General features: G+C 34.0%; 1 protein-coding gene across 1 annotated transcript in view; it reads right to left on the reverse strand.

Moving 5' to 3' along the window:
- The window catches only part of WDR17 (WD repeat domain 17), a 93,097-nt gene extending 83,710 nt beyond the window's left edge, over nucleotides 1–9,387 (reverse strand). Inside the window, exon 1 of the mRNA XM_023519981.1 lies at nucleotides 9,345–9,387. The gene's annotated coding sequence lies outside the window, so the exon portion shown is untranslated. The remainder of the gene's footprint in view (nucleotides 1–9,344) is intronic.
- Between the last annotated feature and the right edge of the window lie 11,224 nt (nucleotides 9,388–20,611).

The raw sequence follows: 20,611 nt of genomic DNA on the forward strand, positions 1-20,611 counted from the left end.
GAAAGTTGCAGAATCAATGAACAAAAATCCATAGCATTACTATACCGTAACAATGAAATTTCAGAAAAAGAAATGAAAAAAAGAATTCCTTTTGCAATTGCAACAAAAAGAATAAAATACTTAGGAATAAACTTAATGAATCATGTGAAGGACCTATACGTTGAAAACTATAAGACATTAAAAGAAATCAAAGAAGAGTTAAAGAAATGGAAATATATTCCAATTTCATGGATTGGAAGAATCAACATAGTTAAAATGGCCATATTACCCAAAGCAATACATAGATTCAATGCAATCCTCATCAAAATCCCAATGGTATTTTTTAAAGAATAAGAACAAAATATCATCGGATTTGTATGAAATCACAAAAGACCCCGAATAGCAAAGCAATCCTGAGAAAAAAAGAACACAGCCGGAGGTATCACTCTGCCTGATTGCAACTTAAACTACAAAGTGGCAATAATCAAAAGAGCGTGGTATCGGTAGAAAAATAGACACACAGACAAATAGAACAGAACTGAGAACTGAACTCCTATATACATGGGCAAATAATTTTCGACAAAGGAGCCAAAATCATACAATGGAGAAAAGAAAGCCTCTTCAAATAAATGGTGTTGGGAAAACTGGAAAGTCACACGCAGAAGAATGAAACTAAACTGCTATCTGTCATCATACACCAAAATTAACTCAAAATGGGTTAAAGACCTAAATATAAGACCAAAACAATAAACTGCATAGAAGAAAACATAGGTAATTAACTCATGGACTTTAAATTTAGAGAGGATTTTATTAATTTGATCTCCAAGTCAAGGTAAGTAAAAGCAAAAATAAATGAACGGGGCTATATCAAACTAAGAAGCTTCTGCATGGCAAAAGAAACCATCAACAAAACAGAGGCAACCAACTGAATAGGAAAAGATATTTGCAAACAACACCTACAATAAGGGGCTAATATCTAAAGTATACAAAGAACTCATACAACTCAACAATTAAAAAACAAACAAACCAATTTAAAAAAGGGCAGAGAGTATAAACAGACACTTCTCCCAAGAAGACATACAAATGGCCAACAAACATATGAAAAGATGCTCAACTTCACTAGCTATTAGGGAAATGCAAATCAAAACCACAATAAGATACCACCTCGGAATGGCTATCATCAACAGGACAAGTAAAAACAAGTATTGGGAGAGGTTGTAGGAGAAAAGGAACCCTCGTATCCTGCTGGTGGAATATAAATTAGTACAACCACTATGGAAACAGTATGGAGGTTCCTCAAAAAACTAAGAATAAAATTACCATATGGCCCAGCAATTCCTCTTCTGGGTATCTACCCAAAATATTTAAAAACATTTATCTGTTAAAATATATGAAACCCAATGTTCATTGCAGCATTACTCACAGTCGCCAAGACATGGAAACAACTGAAGTATTGGAAACCATCGATAGATGATTGGATAAATAAGAAGTGGTACATATATACAATGGAATACTCCTCAGCCATAAGAAGAAATGAAATACTGCCATTTATGACAACATGGATGGAACTTGAGATTATCATGCTAAGTGAAATAAGTCAGAAAAAGTTGAGAACCAAATGATTCACTGATATATGTGATATAAACCTGAAAGCAATAAACGAACAAGACCAATTAATAGAGATTCATGGACACAGACAACAGTTTGGTGGTTACCAGAGGGAAAGGTGGGTGTCGGAGGTAGATAAGGGTAAAGGAGGTAAATATAAGAAAACTTGACTTTGGATAGTGAACACAATGCAATATACAAGTAACATATTATTGAATTGTACACTTGAAACCTATATAATTTTATTAATCTATGTCACCCCAATAAATTTAATTAAAAATAAAAAATAAAAATAATCATCATATATTTTTTAATTTTCAAGTTTTATGTTATATACCTTAAATGAGGTCAAAATTTTTTAAAGTAGATAAAAATATATGAACATATAAATAAAATATCAATGTATAAAGAGCAATTACAAATCAGTGACTTGAAAAAATCTGTAATTAAACTAAAAGGCATATTGTAAACAATTATGCTTTTATATTTTAAAATGTGTGTATATATATATATATATAACACACACATATATATATACAGACACATAGACACATACACATTAAAAACTAAAAGAATACACACCATAAGGTAAAGAGTTGGCTATTTAATAGCGAAAATGTATTATTCCTTTGACTTATTTATATTTTCTAAAATTTTAATAATCACTCCTCAATTAATTCATTCATTCAATAAATATTTATCGAGCAGCAACTACGTGCCAATCAGGCACTGAAGATAAAGCACTGTGAAAAGCATAAAAATCCTGCCCTTCCATAGTTTTCATTCTTGTGGGAAGCAGTCAGGAAATGAGAAAAACAAACAAGTAATTGATGTATGTTAGAAAAAAATTTGTGGTATGGAGAAAATAATGCAGGGAAAGAGGATAAGGAGTTCTGGAGATAGAGCTGACATTCCAATTTTTTAAGAGTATTGAGAGGCTTCACTGGGTTGATACTAAGCAGAGATTTGAAGGAGATGAGAGGCAAAATATAAAGGTATTTGGCCAGCAAGTGTGTTAAGCAAAAGGAGCAGCAACAGCAAAGACTGAGATGGAAACTTCCTGGCAGATTTGAGAAATAATAAGAAAAATCAATAAAAGTATATAAAATACATATCCAAAAGTCAGAGATTTGTCAGGATGCAGATTAAAGGTGGTTATGTTGAACTCATCTTTACACTCTTCGGAATTTTGTAAATTTTCTTAATAGAACTCTATTGCCTGTATTAATAAAAAATAAAAAAACAAAACCTTAATAACATGTTGAAAATTAGTATTTAAAATTTGAATACACTGTATGTGAGCTTGCAAAAAATATATAATTATATAATTAAAATGTGCTTATTAGAAAACTTTGGAAACTGCAAAAAAATTGGAAGGATTTCTTTTTAATTAGCCATTAGCCCGTATCTTCCTCCGTCTCATGTTCCTAATCCTAAATAACCACTCTTCTCGCTGTGATATGCAGAACCACAGTTACCAAAGATGAATAAAATGTTAAAGATCTCTAAATCAGTGTCTTTCAAAGTGTGGCTCTCAGGTTTCTTGCATCGGAATTAACTAAGAAACTGGCTAAAAATGCAGATTCCGGGATCGTGCCCTAACACTAGTGGATCGGAATCTTGGGATCTGGAAACCTGCTTTTTAAAATCATTCCCAGGTGATTAATATGCTCAGTAAAGCTTCAGAACTACTTCCTTAGTTCAATAATAAGAAAGATAATTTAGCAGAAAAACTGCCTCTACTATCTTCTACTAACCAAGATTAATCTCTTAAATGTCTACCATTTCTAAGTGTACCTTTAATGTGCCTGGCAGTGGGTTTTATCTAAGCATTTTCAACATATGTTAAATCATGATGTTCTTAAAAGCTTAGGTGATAAAATAGGTCACAGCAAATACAGTATTAAGCTCGTTGAAATCCCGGATTATGGAGCAAATAGAAAAGAATAAGGTCATTATGGTAGTTCTAGTTTGGACTCATAAAATGACCACTTATACCAGTATGATACCTGATCAGCAAAATGCAGGCATTATATGTAAGACCAAAACACAGATTCAAAGATGTGGCACAGTGAATGCATTTATTTCATTATCTACCTGAATATTTATTTTTATACTTTCTTACATTTTAACTAACAAAATGAAAGTTATATAGATTTGAATTATAGAATTAGATTTTTCTAGGTGCTTGGAGGATTACAGAACCTCTTGAGCTGTAATACAGAAATGATTTTTAATTTGATCAAAGAAAGTAATCCACTTTCCTTGAATAATGGGATCATTCATTCACATACCTTCAGTATGACTGTTCTGAGAGCCAGAAAATATAGAGGAGTGAAATTACATATTTTCACTTATAAACTAAGAAGTTAGAAGTAAATATTTCATTAAGAGAAACATTATGATATAAAGATGTAAATATTTGTCATAAAAAGATATAAGGTTATTTCTATGACAGAGCATGGCAAACATATGTAGCCTTATTTTTATAAATAGGATTATTCCTCATCAAGGAATACTTGAGAAGTCAATTGTTCTGTAAACCTGAGGAAGCCCTTCCCCTTCTAATTAATCTGTTTTGTGAGTTAGATTTTGTATATGAGTTTTTCAAATAGTCTGGGCCTTTATGCCTATCTGTCTGTGGAAATCGGGACTCCCATTTGGCATGTAACTGAGACTGGCATTTTCCTGTTCTGGCCAAACGGTATTAAAAATTATTTTGGCAAATCAATTGAGAAAAACCAGCAAAGGAAATCAAATGGATTTAAAGCTTGTAAGCTTTAAAATGAAAAGAAATAGCCCACATAAAGTCAATAAATCCAAAAATTTCTTTGAAATATGTACGCATACATTGATAGAAGGCCTGAAAAAAATCCTAAAGTTTGAGAAGTCAAAGGTTGTATCAGCAAGGCAAGGCCAATGCACAGATCAGATAGGTCGCTACTCTATTTGATAGTCCACTCATCAAAAATTATGCCCTTAGCCAACATAAAATTCCCTCTAAAGATGAACTAATACAATAATGAAAGTGAGACTTATGTCCAAAAAGTTATTGAAATATAGATGTATCCACTATTATATTATCAGGAATGAGCTCATTTATTTAGTAGTTCATGGTACTCCCATGTAAAGCTTCAAAAGTGGAATTGGACATTGATATTACCAGCTCAAGAGGTAACCAGGTCCCATGGAATAATGTACTTTATATCAATACTTCTCAAACTCTACCTTCAGAAGATTCACTTGAAGCTTATTAAAACACAGATTTCTCAGAGATTCCAATTTGGTCGGGGTTGGGCCTGAGAATTTGCATTTCTAATAAGCTCTCAGGAGATGCTGATGCTACTGGTCCAGTTACACTTTGAGTAATTCTGTGCTAGCTGGGATCTGGTGCAAAAGCGGCAGAAAGTCTAGAAAATAAACACATCCACCTTCAAAATGTTACCTGACAGCAACCATAACCTAGGTTTTAGATATAACTTCCAAAAATTTCCTATTTGTAGTATTCTTGACATTCTGTTATAAATGTGATGGCTATGTATACTTATGTACCATTGGGGTGCATTGGGATAAAGAATTTCTAAGGTAACTGGATCCCAAAAAGTCAGAAAAGACTTTGCAGCAAAACTTAAGTTATATTAATGAGTAAATCAAAAAATCATAAAAATTGTGGGAAAACACTTTTTTAACTAATATTTTAAGTAAACTTTCTGTGTGATGAGACCAAACATATGCACATTGTTCATTACATACATAATTATTTTAACATTACAAAAGAGATCTAAATCTTAATTACTCAAACTTTTAAATTAATCCCTCGAAGAAATATAATAAAAGGGAAGATGATGCTGATGATATATTTTGACTTCTTTAGGGAGCCACACAATGCTGAGTGTCAGAGTTTGAAGTTCTAGACCAGTTTTCACACTGACGAATTTTGAGCAGCATAATCTTTATGTATTTAGTGACCTCAAAATTTAATGATGATGAAATAATGGTGTTAGATTAACTGGTCTCTAAACATCCTTCCAGCTTAAATCCTGAAGTGACTCTTTCAAACCTGTTATCATGTTTACCTTAAAAATAAAATGTTACATAACTCTTTTCATTAAGACTCATTCATAATGTTCTATCTTAAACGACCAAACTTAACTAAATATTACCTATTTCTTATTAACCAACGCTTCAATTTTCAAGACTCCATGTGGAGCTGTTTTATGTTAGAAAAGAAAGGTTTTCCTACAGCATATCAAACAGGATCTGTGCAATGAGAATTACTTTCTACTTTCCAATCTGAAAGTGAGTTCTTTTGCGTATGTTACATGAAATTCCGCTTATTTTAAATAATTGCAAATGAGCCTGCCTGAGATACTGGTATATGCTCACAACTTAAAGTGCCAACAATGTAGAAGAAAACAATGAATCTAAGCATAAGGAAAATTATTTAACAAACTCTACTGTGAGTTCTCTATGTCTGAGCATTCAAATCTATAAACCAGGTATTGAAATATGGTAACATCCTCACCAAAGCATGGAAAATTATTTCTTACATCTTTTGATAGAGGTTTTCCTAAATATGACAATTACATATCATCTCTATAATACCAAAAAGCACTGATAAATTGTCTCCTATACACCCTTACTGTAGATTTATTTTACTGTTTGTTTCTATGATATATACATATATTATATTTCTTAAATTACAATGTAGAATTCCAGAGTTTTAGGAGATAGTAAACTGAGTCACACTTTGTAGTACATGTAAAGTAATAAAAAGCAAGACTTTATGCTTATATTTTAAAATATTATCTCACTCAAGTAGCTGATATTGTGGAATTAGTATGACAAGTGCCACCTGTGGTTCCAACTACAGTTTGCCTTTTTTACAAAGCCTAGTCTATTTTAAATGTTTGAATTTATCTTCAGTTTTATTTGTCTAGTCATTGAAATCAAGTGAAAACAACTTAAACCTTGTCTCCTAATGTGACAGTCCTGTTGTACCATGAGAACTTTTGAAATCTTTCCAATCAATTATGCTGGGAATTTTTCCCTTCGATATACAAAGGTATAGGTCCAAACTGGTCATTTTAGTTATTTCCCTAACAAGTTTTATAACCAAAGTTACAAGCCCTTTTTGAACATGTTAAGTAACCTCAAGTAAGAAAAAAGTTTTCCTTCAGGTTTTGTTTCTCTACAGAGTAAATTCTTTAGGGAATTTCTACAATTCTCTTCAGGCATCTCTAATTTCTTGTACACAAATCTCCAAGGAAGAGTCTCATCTACAGTGAGAAAATAATCTCCATGTTATTACCATAGAACACAGCATGGTTTTGGATACTGAAAAATGCCAACCAACTCTTAGTTTAATATATGTTTCTGATACAAAAGAAAAGAAGGAGGAGTCAGAGTAAAAGGAATCTCTCCTAATCTTCTAACATGATTTCTGTGGATTAAAATACTCTCAATGAAATCCCTGTTCTGAAGACACACTGGAAGCTACATAACTTCACTTTAATATTTTAATCTGCTAAATGGAACAGATTAACAAAATATAAAATGAGATAATTCTACAATTGCAGAAAGTAGAAGTAACCCATATATATACATATATATGTATATATATGTAAATACCATGAATGGCTGGGTGAAGTGGCTATTTAGTAATCTGATAAATGGTTATCTTCCTTGCATGTATCAGATTTCAAATAAATTCTGGAATATAGGAAAGAAATGTGAATCTTTCAAAATTGTTTGAATTTCCTTGTAGCCTTACAGTTACATAATGTACAGTTACATAATGTAATAAAATTACGTAGCCTGGAGAATTTGCACATATTTTATTGAAAGTGACAACCTACTCATTCATGTTGGACTTCTAGTTTCTATTAGGGCAAAATAAACAAATGAACAACAAAAATAAAACTATTCCTATTCTTTTCTAATTTATAAACTGCCACTGGCTTATCTGTGTCTTGGCCAAAGGCTATAGGTAGAGTCTACAGAAAACAACAACAAAAACTCTCTACCCCTAGTAGTCCCTTGACTGAGAGTACAAGAATTTAAAAACATTTTTTTCTAAGCTAAATTAATTTGTGGCTAATATATAGAGTTATTATGTGACTAATGGGTAACAAAAATTTTCAGTATAACAGTATTTAATTAGTAAAAATAAAAAGAATGAAGAATTTTTAAAGTTTTGAGTAAATATAATTGTTTTCAGAGATAACCCACATTTTAAGTATTTCTATTGATATCAACACAGGAAAATCAGATCAATATAAATAATAAAATGCAACTATCCATTTTATATAGTAAGTTTGTGGAGCTCACTTAAGAAATACATGATTTTTTTTTTTTATATGCAGGCCCTTTGAAATAGGCCCTTGGTTTAAAAAACTTCCCAGGAATCTTTAATGCAAGGACCTAAAACTAGCATTGTAACATTAATCTCTAAACAATGCACTAAAGGATGTTTCCTAAAATTATATTGAATTAACTGACAACTTTTTTCATATTTACTAATTACTATATTTATTTTAGATCACGGAACAGGAAAGATAGACCACTTGTCTCAGATCTCTGCCTTCACACAAGTTAGATATAACTATGCCCATTTTCCTGCACACTTAGACCAGTGAGGCAGAATCTCAAAAGGACATAAGTGAGTGCATTTTCCATTAGAGCTATAATCTTCACAAGCCCAGCATAGCAGTGCAGTGACAAGACAACACCCAAGGCCATTCTGTGGTCCATGATAATCTCATGGAGATTATTCTCTCACTGTTGATGAGACTCTTCCTTAGCAATCTGTGAGCAAGAAATTAGATAGGAACACCCGAAGAGAACTGTAGAAATTCCCCCCAAAAATTTATTCTGTAGAGAAATAAAACCTAAAGAAAACTTTTTCCTCACTTGAGGTTACTTAAATGTTCAAGAAGGATTTACACCTTTGGATATAAAAATTGGTAGAGAAATGAGTTTCTCTGAAGAGTATTCTTGAAATACTCAGACAATGAAAGATTCATAAATGTAGTGTTTCTCTTCAAACTCTTGTTAAAGACTACCATAAATATGTATATTGAAATTACAAACACAAATATGACTTATTTTTGATACATGATCAAAGTTATCACTAAATTTCATTCAAATCAATTGTTTTTAATTATTATAGTAAAAAAGCTTACATTTTTGCTCCTTTTAGTATTTGCATGCAAAAAAAAGTCTTTTTTTTTTTTGGAAAAAAAAAACAAGAAAGTCTGTATCTTTTATGATTTCCTTAACATATACTATGCCTCTCACATTTAATACCGTCTTTTTTTCTGGAACGTTTCCTTTTTACTCACAGCTTTTTTCGTACGACCTGAATATTAAGACCATCTTCAAAAGGGTACGTAATCAATACAGAAGTGCCTCGAGGGCACAGTGGTGAGAATTACAATCTAGACACCAGACATACATACACTTATCCTTAAAAAAATAAAAATAAACCATGTCGCTCATAATAATCATAGTTTACGCTCCAGCGGTAGCTGAGATTCATAAATGTTGGCGGCTTGCTGCGCCTTCTCCTAACTAGGTGTGTGACTCTGATACTCAGGCAACTAGGCAAAGCCCTGGAGGATGCACGAAACCCCAATCTGCGGTCTTCGCAGGGCGGTCAGAGGCCGATTCGCACGATGCCACATCAGTTCAAAGATTTGTCTCTCCCAGTCTGCTCCTGCCCAGGTATCTCACCCCGCCGCCCTCCGGCTCCTTACCTAGAGGATGCGAGCGCAGCAGCGGACAGGAGAAGGTGCTGAAGTAGGCGCAGCGGCAGCGCGAGCTCTGCTGGCGCGCCGCCCCGCCCTCCGCTCCTGCACGCCGCCGGCTCCCGGGCGGGGCTGCTGGGCCGCGGGTTCCGAGGGGCAGGGAGGCCGACTCCACCAGGCAACCGCGGCGCCCCGCTCTCTTGGTCCCGCCCCGAGGTACACGTGACGGCCACGTTGGTCGCTGATTGGAGAGTCGGGGAGAGGCGGAAGCGGCTCGTTACCCCAGGAGACTGAGTGCCAGAAGAGCGGTTACCCGGCAACGGGTAGTCTGAAGGGAAGACGTGGTTCCCAGGCTTTGAGTGAGGCTTCAGCTGAGTTTATAGTGAGGCTGAAAGTGGAGGCAAACAGTGAACCATAAGCGTTCTCACTAGCCAATACATTCCACATACCGAGTATGCACTTTCTAGGTAAATGAGTCAAATATACAATAAATAAATCATCCATCTCCTTGAGAGACCTGGAGGAGGGAGATGAGCCTCATTCGGGAGCTAGGCTGCACTAGTCTTGAACTATCACCTGGAATGTGAGTGAATGCAGAATGCTAAGTCTCCTGCACTTCACTATGGTCTTATTTTACTCAAGCCGGTCTGTGGGAAACCCTTTTGGGTGCGACTATTTATACTAGTGGAGTCGTATATAGTTAATATACGGGGACTTCAAAGTGTTCAACACTGACTTTTCCCTTGTGGAATCTGATTGAATGGAAATGCTTGGTACTGTCATTTCTATTTTCTTCATATCTCTGAAATATCTTCACTACCTATGGCCTTTATCAAACACGGGAGAAAATAATCCTTCATGTACTTGGAATAAATCGTATTTAATAACATTTATTGAACTTTAATTATATGTCAGACTGAGACTAGTCAATGAATGGTCTACCCCAACCAGGGAAATTCCTTGGACATAATTTCTATCCTCCAATGTCATTGGCTTTTCTTTTCTTCCTAAGTATTCTCTGCAGGCTGTTTCCTACCACAGCATATATTCTATTTTGCAAATTAAAATTTACTTATGTTGCCTAACAATAAACTTGTTAAAAGTTAGAATCAGTTCTTACAATTGTTCCCTACATCTAAAAAAGTGCCTGATGAATGGCAGACCTCCAATACATGTTGGATGGGTGAATGAGTGGATGGATGGATGGATGCATAAAATAATAAATTAGCACACAATCTACCAGAGAAAGCATAGAAGGCAACAACTAAATATAATTCAATGTGTTAAGTTCTACTTAGAACTTTTAGAAAAGTTCTGTGAGATGATCTTACACGGAGAAAGTTTTCTTCCAGTGTATTCAGAGAAACTTTCAATAAGAGTGCTATTTGAACAGGAACTTATTAAATGCATAGATTTCACCTGATGGAAAAGGGGACAGGACATATCAGGCAGCAAGAACAGCATAGCCCGAAGCACAAAATAGGGGAAATGCATGGCTGATTTAACTAATTTTGACTTGTTCACTTTCTCTGGAGGAGGCGAGCATGGGTATCTAAAGATATGAGAGGAGGTAGAAATTGGCCAAAGATTAAAATGGAAAAATAAGAAACCAGATGGAGGAGGACATTGGATTCCCTATTAAGGTTTCACTTTACCCTCTAAAACAAGGGTGTTTTCTTGAGGAAAGATACCTTGGAAATGGTGGAGGTACATAAGGGTGCAAAGAAGTGAAAAGCATGATTAATTAGGAGAAGAATGCACTAGTTAATGGAAAAGATGCCAATAGCCTGAATTTAAACAATGAAAATAAGAATGATGAAGAGGGAAGATCACAAGAAACATTTCTGAGAAAATAGATTTTCCTTTTATGATTGATATTTGCTAGGTACAGTGCTAAACAGTTGATAATACATATGAAGAGAACAAGTAGTCAAAGACAAAATGTCTAGTTTGGTCCATCAGTTGGATAGAAAAGTCTTTTAAGTCTAATTGGCTCATAATTGCTCAAACTTTCCAGTTAAGAATCGTATAACCAAATGAAACATTAGAAATCATCTGTTTATGCATTCTCAATTTTAAAATGAAGGTATTGACACTTGGAAAGTTATAAATTCATCACGATCATGCAGCCATATTAGTAGAAGAATTGGTATCATGATCCCAGACTCCCGATTCAGTACTCTTCTCCCTTTGTGGTTCATTCGTTTTGAAAGCGAGATTTAAACAATCACAGATATAGTTAGATCTAGAACCCAGAGAAACAATAGAACCTAATTTCTGAGGAAAAGATCTCTGCTCTAATTTTCATCCTTTTATGAAAGTATTAATGTAGTGCTTTCATCTCACAACGAAAAAAAATTGTCAGTTGCTCAGGCTGAAAGTTTCAAGGAAATCATTAGAGTTCTTCATATTTAGAGTGCACAGAGTCTTCACGATTAAATTTAAAAGCAGAGTGATTAGGGGAATCAAACGGCTCTAGTCAATTCGTCTTCAAGGCTAGGCATGTCCTATGAGAGCAGTGGCTTTGAAAAGGTGCTGAATGCTACTTAATGTGCCCTTTTCAGTGGATATTAAAAAAAAAAAGAAACTAACCAGGAAGAACATTTTAAACTTAAATTTTAGGAAAATTTAGCCAAAAGTGCTTTAGATGCACCTAAATGGAAAGCCCTCTCACACTATTTTTAAAGTAAAAATAGTAAGAGAACAGAAACAATTGTGCCATAAAAACAAATCAAACCGATGTGCACTAAATATATAGAGAACTAAATATTTAAAAACATATTGTATATAAATATACTTTTAAAACTTGAAATCATTTTTTAAAAATACAATCTATTTCCAAAATATTAGCTATTATGGTGTATATATTACATGTATTGAAAAATTAACATTTCAGTTATTATAAAATATATTACTTAGCTAACATTACTCTTTGGACTGCATAGGTACTGAAAGGGCTTAAAATTAATTAAACAATAATTGCATAAAATTTGAGATGTTATCACTAGAATAATATTGATTAAATTCTTTAAAACATTTTTAATTATAAAATATTTAAACAAGAAAGTACAGAGAATACCATTTATATTTAATAAATTTTCAATATAAATATTTGTCATCTTTTTTAAAAAAAACACTTTGTAGGTAAAGTGAAATCGTCTATTTTTCTCCTGTCATACCCTCTCATTTCACTCAGACATAACTAACAGATAAATCTATATTCTAAATTTTCTTTATTCCTGTTATTACTTTTAAAATTTTATACATATTGGTATGTCTAGTTATAGTTTATTCATTTTGATTGATATGGATCTTGCTATACAAATAAATCACTACAATTTACTTATTTACCTATTGATGAGCATTTAAGTTATGTGAACTTTTCCCTATTGCAAAATGCAATGAATCTCCTTGTACGTACACTTATCTATGAGTTTCTCAGACCACAAAGTGGGGTTTGCTGGGTCATGATACATGGGCATCTTCAAGTATAATATTTCCAAATGCCTCTCCATTTATACTCTAGCTAGCAATATATAAATGTGTTTCCTGCCCCACATCCTCACTAACATCATATTTTCATAGTTTTTCCCAATCTGAGTAAAATGGCATCATCTTATGATTTAAATATGTATTTTCTGAATTCATTGAAATATAACTATTTTTATGTTTATAAATTGACCATTTATTTCCTTTGATTATTTATCTTTATTTGATTCACTTTGCCTTGTTGATTTGTGGTTCTTTAAGTACTCAGGGTGTTCATCTTTGTTAGATATCTGCATTGCAAATATCTCTCCAAATTTTCAGTTGTGAAAAATTCTCAATCATTATTCGTTCAAATATTTATTCTATCTTTCTCTTCCAAAATTTCAAGTGGACCTATAGTTGAGTCATTAAATTCACCTCTCATGTCTTTATCACTTTCTTTTCATATTTTTAATCTCTCTATCTCTCTATACTGAATTCTATATGAATCACTTAGTACTAGATTTTAATTTATTAATTCTTTCTTCAAGTCATTTCAAAGTAGTGAGTCTGGTTCCTGCCGAGACTCAAAGGGCACTCTGAGGGTCCATTTCTCAGATGGAGCCAACTCTCATTTGCTTTTCCCTACTTCAGACTCGAAATCTTTGGCTTCATGTTATGGTTTCAGTCCCAGATCATCATATTTCATCCTCAAATGTGCTTATCAAATTTCTAAGTGAGGCTAACCACTATAATATTCAAATTCCCAAAATTATGGGTCCCTAAACCCTCTGAAATTTTGACTTATTTGGAGGAAACTTTTTTTTTATCTATTCACACAAAATTTTCATATACATTCAGATGGTTCACCTTCTAAAATCTCATCAAGGATCAACTGATTCTAGATTACAAATCCCTATTCTATTGGTTCCATGTTTCTCTAACAAGTTTCTCTTTGCACTACCAGAAATGCCATTCCTTTGACAATATATCCACTTTCACAAATTGGGTTTCAGAATAACACACCCTTTTTATGTTCTCTTCTACTCACCTTAGTTCCTTAATATTTCTTCTTAGTTCAATTTATTTTACACATAGTAATAAAGAACATGGTGTTATCACTCAGTAGGCTGCTGAAGCCAGACTGTACTGACCTGAAAGAAATGACTGTTATATTTTTCAGGATTTTTGCAACCCATTATTAAACACAACTATCATGAAATTATATGAGCTTATAATTAAATTTAATCAAAAAACAAAGTAATAAATGCTCAAAACTCACTTCCTATTATTTATGATTATTTTACTTTTATCTATGCTTTCGAGATTATTTATGTCTAGTATGTCTATTTATGTCTATGTCTGTATGGTGGAAATACTATATAATATTGCATATTATTTTTCAACTTATCATTCAGTGACATCACATTGGTGGCTTGAAATTGGCCACGGTAGATGGGTATATTTACACGCTGAAAATCAGCAAATGCTACAAATCAGAGCATGACTCATGGTTTTGTTGATTGTCTAGATCTACATTGTCTAATAAAGTAGCTACTAGCAAAATGTGGCTATTTAAATTTAAGTTAATTTAAATAGAATTAAAAATTTAGTTCCTCAGTCACAGTAGCCACATTTCAAGTGCCCCATAGTCCCATGTGGTTAAGTTGCTATCGTATTAAACGGCACAGATGAATATCATTTTCATTGTCACAGAAAGTTCTGTTGGAAGTGCTATTTTATTTCGGGAGTCAGAAAACCATTTCTGTGCATATTCTAGATTTTGCAAGCCATATAGTTTCCACCTCAGTGACTGAATTCTGCTGTTGTTCCTGGAAAGTAGTTATATAATACATAAATGAATGGGTGTAGCCGCATCCCAAAAAATCTGCATTTACAAAAACATGACATAAGCTAGATTTGACCTACATGTCAAAAATATATTAAATGAAATATATAAGCTGAAATATGTTGTTATTTAAGAGGAATGTGGCAAAATTAAGGTTATAAACCAATCCCTGCTATATATAAACTTAAGAAAGTGATGGAAAAAACATTAATAATGCAATTCAACTATAGAGTGAGAGTCTATAGCTTTTACACTGTAAATAGCACACAAAATTGACAAATTTGCTTCTAATATTCAAAAACTGTTATTCAGTGCTACAAAGAGATTGCTAAGGTTAAGGATGAACAAGCCTTCATTGTTTTGCTTTTGACTTACTCATTAACATAAATGAAGATACCAATCAGCATTAAAATTGGAACTATATTCATTTGTCAATTGCAACTAACTGTAAGTTGGCTATCAATCCAAGAGTTTGGCAAAAATTAATGAAAAAATTCAGTGAAAATTAATTAGCTATATGGAACATAAAGTGAAGAATAATAAATATTATATAATTATGTATAAATTGCATACAGCACACCCTTTATATCAGCCAAATTTATATATAATAAACTTGTGTACATACATATACGCATACTTTTTTTTTTTTCAGAGAGCTGGTTGTTAAACATTTATTAGTACACCACTAGAAAGTACTTAAATGTGTCTAAAAATGAGACACAAGAGTGCATTATTAATCTTGATGTTTCTAAAACTATTTGTCTTTGTATTCATCTGTTTGTTTTACTTCCTGTATTTCTGCATCATGGCCTTGAAAATTTGCCACTCATCTCCAGCTGTGGGGAACATAAATGATTGATGGCTCCAGCTGCTATGCTCTGAATCCACTACCACTGGGTCTTGCCAAAGCCACATTCACTGTATATAAATTTTATTTCAAAAATTATTGCTTGACCTTGGCAAATAACTAATTGTCCCTAATTAAAATAAAATGTCCCAACAGTATTCAGTTTGCCCATTCAATTGAAGGAAAATTATGTGAATGCATTTCTTAAAAAAATAAAAAAGGTGCTTTTTCAACATATATTTGCACTGAATGTTGAGGGTTAATAGAAACGTAAACAAAATTATTCTTGTTTACTTACACAGCTACCTGAGCTTATATCCTCAATTTTACCATGTTCTTATATATTTGTTCAGCTTATAAACTAAGTAGAAATATTTTTTGACATAAGATACAGAAAACTTATCTGAGATAGATATTATAACTCCTGAAATCTAAAACTTCCCAATATGAGCATTCTATTCATGTGTGTGTGTGTAATATATATTTTACTGTCTGTATTTAAATAAAATTTGTCAAAGCCTTGTAAATAGCATTGAAGAAGTATCTATAATAGCCTGACACAATGCAACAGACTAAGCGCAGGCAAACTAAAACAAAGTTTAGACTTCTGGTTCTGGAAAATAAGCCTTAGACTATTTTGCTATGAAAATAACACAAGATGCTGTTGCTATGAATGGGAGTCCCGCATGAAGCAATTTGCTGAAAAATATCTCAGAAGACTTTGGGCCCCTAAGACAAAGCTTTCAGGTTCTAGGGGTGATTGCCAACATTTATTTTTAATCCATGATTTTAATATTTTAGTGACACCATGTTGAAGGGCATTTGATAATTTTTCACTTGTTTTTGAATGCTTAAGATAATAAGCAATAATAAGTAAAAACTCAACTTTCCTAATATCTTGTTCAGTGCATGGCCAAACTTACTTTGGCTCTGCTTTTTGAGAGCAGCTGTAAAATTAAACCTTAGAGGATTTCTTCTATGTTAATTGTATTTCCAAATGTAACCATCTTGGAAGAGAGAGAGAAAAGAAAAATAAAGGGAAGCTTTGTATATATATTTTATGAAATATGAAAAAAAGGTTACATCATGTTTTTCTGGATGGCAAACTGATAAATTGGTTGATTTTATGATTTAAAGTTTTTTTCAAAGAGCACAACAGGTTAAATTAATAAGAAGTTTTTTGTCATATCACTGTTTTACACTACCTTGTACCTATGCCACCCTGACCCCACCGCTATGTTATGGTGTTAGTGTTTTTAGGGATGAAAAAGAAATAAGAAACCAACTGATCCAATATCTTTTCTGGAGAAGATAATATAGAATTTCCTTTTTCTCAAAAGGAATGTGCAGTCAAAGTAAATAAGTAAATAAGCAAGTCAATCGATACTTGCCACTTACATAAGTTGCTTTGGTAAGTGAATGTTAAAAAATTTAACTTTATATTTGATAAGTTAATACTTAAGGAAATAATTATAGTTAGCTTTTCAAAACTTTCCATTGAATAATGCCTTATTTTTAAATTGAAACATAGAGAGTGATCATGAAGCAAGATCCTTAGGAATTAATTTGTAAGTATTCTTTAACTCTTTAATTGCCAGAATATTTTAGTATAGTTGCTCTTTGTATGCAAAGAAGCTTTTCTCTCTAGTTCATGAAAACATGGTTAAATTTTGAGAAATTTTTCGGTCATGTGCCATTTCCCCAGTTACAAGCTTTTTACTCATTGAGGGAGGGAACCAGAAAGATGTTATAATTAGTTCAAAGGAAAATTCAAAACCTCACAAATGTATATAGTGGGTAAGAGAATATTGAAATGAATTTCAGATGGAGGCAAACACTATGTTTTGGGCACGAAGGAGTAAATTAAATCTTTGCCCATCAGGTCAGAATCTACATATCTATCAGTTACGTATAATTTTAAAAGCAGCGCAAAATCACTCAAAGACAATTAACTGGGCTAGAATCAGACAGCCAGAAGGATGGAAGTTAGTCAATGCAGAGATTTCCATTGTCTTTTCAATAGATTGTGTTGGTGATATTTGCATAGCTCGCTTTGGACACATAGTACACTTGTTGAGGTGACAAATGCGTAGACTTTAAATTTAATTGAGTTGATTGATTTCTAACAAATATCACATGTAGGTTCACCAGGGAAAAGAAATATAATCTCAGGGGATAAGAGGACTGAAGTAGTATTTAAAGCTTAGTTTAAAATAGCGTATTGGCATAGTTGTAAACTAGAATTATCTAATAGTTATCAGGCATTAAAAGAGGATTTTAGTTTATTTATTCACCACTGCCATTCCAAAATCTTTATTGTCAAATTTACAGTGGTTTCTAGCTGAGATTTCTTTGGTGGGGAACAGGTAGAGTATATTATAATTACATATGATGGAAAAAGTGTTAATCTCTTAGTATTAAAAAATCTTAGTGATTCTTTGTTTGATTAAAGTATTGAGTTCAAAACTAAAGTTTCTGACATTTCTGAAAGAATGTATAGATTGTCTATAATAATAGGACAATCCTAACTTTTCTAGTGATTAAGTGATACTTTTGAATTGCCACTAGATGACACTGTTGCATCCTTAGTAGATAATGGCAGTTGATGTCTGTTGGTAGTTCTGAAAGAAATTCAAGTTCCATCAGGACAGGCTTGATTCTTAGCCCCTACATTTGATTGTCTGCTTGCTCATAAAACTCCACTCAAACCAACAATCTGTCTAACCCTGAAATGACCTACAGAATCTGATAGTTGTGATACCTAGTTATTAGGAGCCAAGTCAGTGAAACTCAAGCATTAGTCTCCCTCTCTTCCAGGGGTCAATTTGCTCGTTCTGCGTATAATCTTAAAGCAGTAAGTCATGCCTTTGTCTCTGCTAAGTTGCCCAGCAGGCAGTTTTCCTTCCATCTCTTGCTGCTGCTCTGTGGTCACTGCCTCGTTCCCCTGATGCGATGTGCTCCTTCTCTGAAGGCAGCAGCAGCAGAGGGACAGTAGAGAACCAACAGTTCCTTTGACCTTTCCACCCTTTCATACTCCATAGCAGCATCACCCAGTGCTGAAGGGTGGATGGACCGGTGTGACAAAGGAGCTATAATGTAGGAGAAAGCAACTTCGGACTACATGCTGAATATGCCTTTTCTCACCATCCGGAGAAAAATCATCCAAGAAATTTAGTTACAACTTTTATAGGATTAGAGTTTTGCTTGGCAGGTATACAGAAGTTCCTAACCTTGATACTCCTTCCTCAGCACTGGCTACTTCATAAAATTGCCTCCTCCTTCTAAATTCTGCCATTAGGCTCTCCATGCACAATCAGGGAATCCATCTCTTACCCACAGAGGTTACTTTCACCCCAGCACCCACCCTCCCAGCCATTCTGGGACAGGTGGGGCATGGGCAGAAGGGAGAGGAGTGGGTGGAGCAGGAGCTGCTGTGACAGACTCACCTCTGGCTTTGTAGGTCCGTCATAATGATATCAGCAGAAGCAAGCACTCCAAGTCTCTTCCCTTTGAGGTCTTCCTATTTTAATTTGCAGGCACGCTTCTTTCTTCAGATTGTCAAATAGGCCCCTGAGAAATTAAACACAGATTTACAACATGCCAATTTGGGGGCAGGTACGTACACCCCTCATGAGACAAATAGCAATTAGCAGATTCAGCAAAATGTAAATAGAGGTTGCAAACTGGTCAGGACCAACATATGGGTTGTGTTCGGCTTAAGGATTACACAATTTGTTTAAAAGTGAGGCAACATTAAGGTTTTTGAGAAAACATGGAGGAGTGAGAGATGTCCCAGATCTCTCCCCTTGAAACAACAATAAGCTGAATATCTGAAGCTCAACAGAAAACACTCAACTGACACACAAGCACGTCTGATCATGGGATCTGCGAATAGGAGCTACTACAGGTCAGAACTGTGGGAGTCAGATAGTTGGGTGGTAGACTAGGAGAAACAAAGAAGCTGCCTCTTGCAGCCGGAACTCCCAGCAGGAGGAAGGGGAGAGGAGCATGTATGGTGGGTACCCTGAACAGCAATGACTGAGAGAGCTGTGAGCTTCACGCAGTGGCAATGCCCAGGGATCAGGGCAGAAAGCAGAGAAGTAGGGATGGCAGAGAAGCAACAGTTGTTTATTATCAGCCATGGTTGTAAAATGCAAGGCTGAGTGAGCCACAGCTCCCATCCCCCAACCCAAAGAGCCCCTCTCCCCATATCCTCCAAGACTAAACACCACAGAGCCCCAGGGAAATTTGAGCAAATGCTACCAAAACTGTCGCTAACAATGACAGGGACTGAGACTGAGGGTAGCGAGCATGATTGAATATTTATAAGAAAAAAGAGGTAATTTTGAGACATATAAGCAGGGATCCAAAAGGCTTAAACGTCACCTACTGGAAACCAAAACAAAAATGACTTCTTTGCAGTAAGCTAAAGAGATCTTTGTATAATAAATATTTTTTCCTGGAAAAAAGACAGAATACACTTTCATTAATACCTAGGTGGAGAAATAGTCCATTAAACACCATGAACAACCAAGGTGACAAGGCATCTCAGGAAGAAAGAGAAAAATCTCCAGAAAAAAAAGATTAAAGACATGGAAATATGCAACTTAAATGACAGAGAATTCAGGATGGTACTTCTGAAAAAACTCAGTGAGATCCAAAATAATTCATATCAACAATTTCAGGAATTAAAAAAAAAACAGCTGGATCATCAGAATGTGTTTTTTAGCAAGGAGATTGAAACCCTCAAAAAGAATCAAATAGATCTTCTGAAGATAAAGAACACACTGAAAGAGATGAAAAATGAAATAGCAAGCTTGGAAAATAAAGTTGACCAAATAGAGGAAAGGCTCAGTGATGTCAAAGACAGAAATCTAGAAATAAATCAGAAGGAAGAAGAGAGAAACCCAAGAATGAAAAATAATGAAAGAACAATACAAGAACTAGCTGATACTATCAGGAAAAAACAAACAAACATAAGAATAATGGATATTCTCAAAGGGAAGGAAAAGGAGCAGGGATTAGAAAGCATTTTCAGACAAATAGTGGACAAGAATTTTCCAAATCTAAGGAATGAACTTGAGCTTAGAATTCAAGAACTCAACAAAACAC

This window comes from Pteropus vampyrus, unplaced genomic scaffold, assembly GCF_000151845.1.
Source record: "Pteropus vampyrus isolate Shadow unplaced genomic scaffold, Pvam_2.0 Scaffold8, whole genome shotgun sequence".
Lineage (NCBI taxonomy): Eukaryota > Metazoa > Chordata > Mammalia > Chiroptera > Pteropodidae > Pteropus > Pteropus vampyrus.